At 48.0% G+C, this 7,668-nt stretch overlaps 1 protein-coding gene across 2 annotated transcripts in view; it reads left to right on the top strand.

Moving 5' to 3' along the window:
* The first annotated feature begins 1,826 nt into the window (after positions 1 to 1,826).
* PCGF5 (polycomb group ring finger 5) overlaps positions 1,827 to 7,668 on the top strand; it is a 99,852-nt gene continuing 94,010 nt past the window's right edge. Inside the window, exon 1 of one of the 2 annotated variants that reach the window (XM_019555794.1) lies at positions 1,827 to 1,979. The gene's annotated coding sequence lies outside the window, so the exon portion shown is untranslated. The remainder of the gene's footprint in view (positions 1,980 to 7,668) is intronic. The other variant, XM_019555796.1, reaches the window with a different exon arrangement.

Here is a 7,668-nt window from a genome sequence, read left to right as displayed (position 1 = left end):
CAACGAAAAGGGAAGAGCAGTTCAGGAGACAAAGAGTTTTGAGGTGAAGGTGGATGTATACCAAGGGTCAGCTTTGAGTCCATTCCTGTTTGCAGTCATGATGGATGTATTTACTGAACAAGCAAGGAGACCACCCTTAAATTTGATGTTTGCAGACAATGTGGTCATTTGCGCTGAGAGTCTAGAGGAAGTTCAAGCTGGATTTGACCAATGGAGAAAAGTGCTAGAGGGAAAAGGAATGAAGATTAATCGATCCAAAATGGAATATATGCACTGTGATTTCTCTGAGGTACCTGATGTTGTCAATGTGATAATTGATGAGAAACATGTTCAAAGAATTGACAAGTTCCAGTATCTGGGGTCAACTGTTCAGCAGAATGCAGTTAGATGAAGAGCTGAACCATCAAATAATAGCAGAATGGATGAACTGGAAATTGGCGGCACGAATATTTTGCAACAGGAGAGTATCAGTAAAACTGAAGGGGAAAGTCAAGACATTTGCATTCGGTGCTATTGTATGGAGTGGAGACACAGCCCCTGAAGAAAACTCAAGGAGACTGAACATGATAGAGATGACAATGCTCCAATAGATGTGTGGAGTGATAAAGATGGATAAAGAGGCATACTTACATCAGAGGAGCAGTGAAGATAGTAGAGGCATCTAAGACAGTATGAGAGAGAAGACTGGCATGGTATGGGCATGTTCAAAGGAGTCTGGAAGAATATGTGGGAACAGGAGTTACCAGAACAGCACTACCAGGAAGAAGGGGAAGAGGAAGACTGAAGAGAGACAGCAGAAGGGACTTGAGAGAAGAGGAGTTGGAAGAAGATATGTATGATAGAAGCTAGTGGAGAGCCAGGATCTTCAACGACAACTGTTTAGGCAAAACAAGCAATGGCAGAAGAGGAAAAAGAATGAAGGGGAAATAAAGATCTTTCCTTCTACAACTGAGTAGCAGCAACTATAGAGCTGGGCCAGCTTGTTGTTCTGCTCCTTATGTATCAGTGCAAGCTTTACTTTTGCTTTTGCCTTGTCAGCAGAAACTGCTCTTACAGTATTTCTCACACAATATGCACACCCCAGTTTCCACTAGCTGATTTTTTTCTGGAAATATGTGCATCTTGCATGCAAGAAAACAAGGCAATGGATGAACAACTTAGTGATGTCACGTGACTACATTAAGGTTTCATCATTTTCTTCCTGTGATTTTAATTTCTTGGAAACATCAGAGATAAGAGCCAAGTCCCAAGGTGCCAGGGGGAACTAAACCATGGCTCCCACCCTGCGAGGAAGCTCTAGGTGGGCTTTGCATTAGCATACAGGCAGAACTACGGCCAAGGGAGGCCCCTGTGCCACAAAGCACACAAGGGAGCTGGCTGCCCCTTCCCCGCGAGGCCAGTCTGTGGCCAGCAGGGCCAGGCTCCAGGCTGGTGGCCCCTGATGCCTTCAGGCGAGTCCCAAGCCTCTGGAAGCTGCTTAGGTGCGAGGCGATGAGGTGTGGGGAGACAAGCACAGAAGGGCAGGCCCAGCCTTGCCCCGCCGGGCCAGGCCGGGCCGCTCTGCCCACAGGAGGCGAAACCGGCAGGCAGCACCAAGCGGGGCGCAGGCCCCAGATACGCCGCTCCCCGAAGCCTGTTGCCAAGTCCCCTCGTCTCGCTGCCGCTGGGCTGCTGAAAGCAGCGCCGCGCCGCGCATGGGGTGGGCCGCGGCCTCCCGCCGCTACTGGGCAGGCGCAGCCCTTGCGCACATGCCCGCCGGGGCCGCATCCGGCGCTCGGGCCGAGCCTGGTGCTGAGGCCGGGGCGGGGCCGGGCGGGCGGCGCGAGCCGTGCCCCAGTTTGCGTCCAATCAGCGCGCGCGGTGTGAGCCCCGCGCCGGGCAGCGATGCGTAAACAACCCGGGAAACTCCTCCGCGTCGCCCGCCCCCGGCCCGGCTCGCTCGCCTCGGTGTTGCACCGCCCGCCCGCTGCCGGCAGCAGGTAAGCGGAGGAGGGGGGTTCAAGTGTCACAAGTCGGCGGGGCCGGCGCCGCGCAGGAACTTTCTCGCGGTTCCCGCCGCCGCCGGGAGGGAGCATGGGCCGCGCAGCAGTGGGGGCTTCCCTCGCCGGGCGCTCGGTGTTACATAAGCCGCGAGGGGCGGGCGTGCTCGGCCTGGGGACGTGCGGTCCCTGCTGGGCCCGTCCACCTGCCGCGGGGCGGGGCCGGGGCGGGGGTTGTCCCTTCCCGCCTTGCTGCTTCTGCCGGAGCCGGGAAGAGAAAAGTTGGAGAACTTGGGATTGAGTCCCGGGGGCGGTGCGTGAATCACCCGCCCCGCGCCGGAGCCTGGCGGTGAATCATCCATCCCTGGCGCAAACAGCCGCGTGCCGCGCCGGGGGGAGTGGAGCTTTGTTGTTGTGGCCGCGGCGGCGCCCGCGCGACCCCGCTGGGCTTCCCGGAGCCGTGACGGGGCTGCTGCGCGCGGAAAGTTTTGCGAGGCTTGGCTGTTTATATTCCTGGCGCGGTCGGAAGGGACAGGGCTGAGCGGGAATCCCCCTCGCCTTCGTGAGCGGACCCTGCGGCTTTCTTCCTCCGGTGAGACCCGGGAGGATGAGAAGGCCTTGCTATCTGGGGTGCATCGCTATAAATCTGAGCAGGAAAACAATGAAAATGCCGTATTTACCTAAATCTAACCCGACGCTGGATTTACAACCCCCTCTCCCCCCCATAATAGAGTCTATACGTGGAAAATTACTATTATCATCAATTTGTCTCAAATTTGACCCTTTCTCTAATGTGGCAGGGCAGCCAGCGGTGTGTTTGGGGGGGGGGAGGGGCAAGTGCAAGTAGCCTGACCCTGGCCTCCTGGCCTCTACCACTTGCTCTTCCCTGGTGTCTGCCTCCATTCCCCACTCCTCCCTCAGCCATTTGCTCCCCCACTGCCTGGTGCTTCTGCACAGAGACCACCATAGAGGGTGTGGGGCCTGAGGCAAATCAGCCTATGCAGGGCCCAGACATGGGGGAAGGCAGGGGCTGCAAGGGCCTGGATGTGGACGGGGGTGGAAGGGTGGCAAGCAGCTGGGTGTGAAGCCGGCCTGGCTCCTTGGGCCCCTCCAAAACATGGGGCCTGGGCCGCTTGCCCTGATTTGTCCCCACCTCTCCACCAGGGACAGCCCTGCCTCTGCAACAGGTCCTGTGTTGCCCTATATCTCCCTGGGTTTAATCTGTTCTTGGTAAACCAGAATAAGTTCTCTCAGAGTAAAATTTAATATGCCTTTTATAACCCTGTGTGTTGGGATACCACTTGATAAATGTGCTACAGCTGTACCCTTATAATGATAAGCTAATGCCTGATCCTGCTCCTCTTGATAATCACTCCCTGCAGTGGGAGGAGGGCTGGACTTGGAACTTCTCAACTTCTCTTTGGAATCCCACTTGCATCCTTTTCAGTCTTTTCCCTGACATGCCCATCTCCTGCATGGGGAATGTAAAATAACATTAATATCACATATTTCTCTACAGCAGTTCGATACAGTACGCAGGCACCTGCAATCCAAGAGCACATGTGCAGTGGGGCTGTTTCATAGGTTCACTTTAAAGCTGCTTTCTCCCTTGGCCAGACCTTTTTTATCTCTAGTGGTATGACCTTTATGATTGTAGCTGTTCTCCAGATAGAAGTAAGGGAAGAAAAAATGTTCTACCAACAATACTGTCGAGTAACTTGTGCATTAGTGTTGGGGACAAATGTCATGTCTTCATTTTTGTTGAATGCAGGGGTACTTCATAAATAACAGTTCTGTAACTACTGACAAATTGCAGCTGTTAAATGCAAAAAGATTAGTTTAATTTAGTGTTTGCCTTGAAAATTTCAACACCTGAAAATTAGGAAGTTCAGAAGATAGCAAAGTTGGGCTGCAGTCACAGGATACTGTATGAAGTAAGAGTTATACTTCTAAACAAATTAATCAAAACTAGGTGTGCAGCATGGCTCAGTTAACAGAACTGGAAGCTCTAATTTATAATACCTTTTTGTGCTTAAATAATTGACCTTAGTATAGCTTGAATGTCTTTTTGAAGAAAATGTAATGAAAAAAGTAAAACAAAATAAGGTGAAAAGAGAGAAGCTCACATTCGATGATGCCATGTACAGTATTACCCAGAAGTAGAACTGAGCTTAAATCAGTCAGGAAAATGGCAGAGTAGCAGTGTAAATGAGCTCCTCAGGTGCTCTTTCTACTCTGGTCCTTTGTGCTGTTTTGATACCATGAGTTTCAAAGTAAAATTGAAACATCCCAAGTTTCACTTTGCAGCCTGGAGATCATACAGAATAAAGTGAAGTGAAATGGATAGGTTTCAAGTAGTTCCAGCATACCACCCTCAGGATTGCTAGGCAGATTACTGTGTGATACCCAGCAGGACCCGAAGAACAATGGGATGTGAGAGAGAGTAGATATAAGTGAAGTGTCAAATAAACTTTGAATCCTGCTCCTTTTTGTTGTCTTATAGTGGGTGGGGTGTGTAGGCATAGTCTTCTATGTGATTATATACACCTAGATATACCATACCTTAAAAAAATCAAACATGCTTCTTAAAGAAAGTCTGTGAATAAAATGTGAAGTATGAAATGAGGTAGGTATTATCTTGCTTATGAGTTATCAGATGTTGCTACCTGCTTTGCAGATCCTGTGACATGCAAGATAGATAGCAGCAGCACTTCTGTGTAATTGTCTTCCAGCCACTTAAAACTGGATGTGAGCAATCAGTCTCCCAGCCAAAAAAATAATGAAAAGCTCTCCTCGCTACACTTCCTGGTTAAAGACCTGAGCTGGAGGCATGCAGTGGTTCAAAGCAGACTTCAGGGCACTGTTCTAGGAAACAGTGCTACCAGAGGCAAAACCAGGAAAAGATCATCGGTCAACTTCTCCACAGACAACTCCACACAACTCACGTTAGTTTGATTGTCCATCTGCAGACTCCTTGAATGGAGATGCTTCTTGTAGTTCTTGCATGTTGGTGATGATTAATTATATGTCTTACTAGCCACACATTTCAAACTACAGTGGGGCCAGAAAAGACCCTTCCTTTTAGCACTGCTCACTTCATCTTCCCTGTTAATGTCTGATCTAATATGCTTCAAAATTTTGGCCATTTTCCATGATGGTATATTCCAGTGATGCAGTACTTTTCCCTTACAGTGTTTCAGTGGATTTAGCATTGTGGAGAAAGCCAACTTGGTAGCCATTGATACTAAAACCTTTGATCAACAGAATGGGGGCAGTACAGGGAACAGCCTCAGTCATACCCTGGCAAAACTGCCTTTGAGGGGGAAAGTTGGTTTCGTGTTTCGTATTTGTCTTCATGATAATTTACTATTCGTCCTCTCCCTGAGAACTACTCAAAAGGGAGCCAGTTGTGGTGGGATATATATATTTATACTTGTTTGTTAGTTACTTAACTATTCTTACATACATTTGTTACAAATAGAGATGCATGCAAATCGCAGAGCCCTAGGGCCAAATTTTGCAGGCAGATTGTGGCCACCCTCCTCACGAAGGGCTGGGGTAGCTGGCAGACGCATGGGCTTCCCCTGCCCCCTGGCTCCGCTTCCCACGAGGCCCTGGCCTGCATGGAGGGACGGAGAAATCGGCTTATGTGGGCTTGGGGACGTGCTGTTGCTGCTTCCTGGCCAGACTACACTGTCTTGCCTCAGCTGAGTTCCACTCTCCTCGGCACTGTCCCCCACCCTCCACAGCACATGCTTATCATGGGATAGGCCCAGCTGGCCTGGCTGGCTGTGGCTGCCAAGAGGGGAAAAAATAAGGGCCGGGCCTGTCCCTTTCTGCCTGGGCTGAGAGGCTGCATGAGGACAGCCCTCACTCAATCAGTAGCCAGGGGCCGAGGTAGCAGCCATCTTGGCCTGAGTTTGCATTTTCTGCAAAAATCATGAAAATGTGATTTCAGTACATCCCTACAAATAAAACAGTGAATAGCTCTTATGTAGTAGCAGTTTATGCTCACTACTAATTTGTGTAGTATTTGATCTGCTAGCCTAAATGTGAAGTACCTCAGAGCATGTTAATTTTGAATTCATCCAGTCCCTAGGAACTTTACTGATAATTGGCCTGATTACTCACGTGATTGGACGTTGGACATCAAAGACGTTGATCCTGGTTCTGTTGTCACCTGAGGCTGAATAATTCTCTTCCTTCTTAATATCTCTACCTTAAATGTATTTGTAGACTTAAAGAGCTTTTATTAATCAAAGGAATATGGGGCTGGAAAAAAGTTGGTGCGCTGCCATTGTATGGTGCGTTAAATTCCCCAGTAATAATTTGGCATGCTATGCTTTGCACAGCACTGGGTTCAGCCATCTTAACTTTATCCCAGGTACATACTTGAGTTGGGCACCCTGGTGTAAAAGGTGGCAAACCTACCCACACCAGATCGGACATCTGTCATATCACGGCCTTATATACACAGCCCTTCTTCCAACATATGGCACACAATAGTTAGTCTGAAAATATAAAATCCCCTGGAAAACTGAAGTTAGGGGATACTTGCTGCTTAGAAGGTTGAGAAACGCTGGACTAGATGACTTCCTGAGGTCCCTACCAACTCTAACTTTCTATGATTGTGAGCTACAAATAGAATCGAATCAAATTGTTAATCTTAAACGCAATGAAAATAGGGGAAACCAACAGGTTATCACAAGCTCTTGAAGATGTTTTTGAGTACTACAGTATATTCCATGAAAATGACATCTCCATGTTTATAATTCTAGGTTTTCTCCTTTTCTAGCCAAGTGAGAATTATTTTAATAGACTTTCTTGGTGGACTGACTTCTTGTCATATTAGCTAGCTGGATGTAGAGCCAGCTCTTGCATTTCTTTGTGCTGCATAAGATGTACAGTATTTTGAATCAGGTGGTTATCTCCATGATAGTGAACTGGAGGCCTTTAGTTCCTTCCCACAAATTCCTAGTGGCAGCTTAATTGAAAATTTGCATTGATTGACACCCTGCAACTTTATTGATGTCAGAGGTTATAGGGTGGTTCAATGAAGAATTTGGCTTTTAAAATGTCAATACTGTTCACTCAGTCAGTTGGGTGTTTCTTGTACCCAGTTAGTTTTGTACCATGTGCTTTAAGTAGCAGTGTTAGTATTGAAAGCCATTTTCTTCATTCAGCCATTTGGTTTTCATGAACGTTTTTCAGGATAAACTTAGACTGAAAGAATTTGGAATGTTCTTCTTTCAGGCTGCTATGCTTTTTGCCCAAAGTACAATGATAACGTTCCCTATGGCCCTTTAAAGACAACCAGGAGAATTCAGAGTCTACATCTACATGAACACAGCTGCCCTGAAGCAGGAAGTCTTGAGAGAAGCCTGGGGGTAACTGTCTTTTTGCTACCGTTGTCCCCAAAAGAAATAACTTGTCCCAGAAAGAAACTGTTCTGGATTGGAACAGGTTCTGGAGGGTAAAGTTTTCTTTACCTTTTTCAAAAGACTTACCTTTTTCAAAGGGTTGCATCATGTGGCCACAACTTTTTTTTTTTTCTTTCTTTTTAACCACAGGACAGTTGGGGTTTTCCCATGCTATGGAACAACTGAGGGTCATAATTTCATAGTTTGTAGGGTTGGAAGGGACCTGAGCAGATCATCAAGTCTGACCCCCTGCCATGGCAGGAAAGAGT

The sequence above is a fragment of the Crocodylus porosus genome, unplaced genomic scaffold (genome assembly GCF_001723895.1).
Source record: "Crocodylus porosus isolate Cpor-Errol unplaced genomic scaffold, CroPor_comp1, whole genome shotgun sequence".
NCBI lineage: Eukaryota > Metazoa > Chordata > Crocodylia > Crocodylidae > Crocodylus > Crocodylus porosus.
This window is presented reverse-complemented; position numbering and strand designations above follow the sequence as displayed.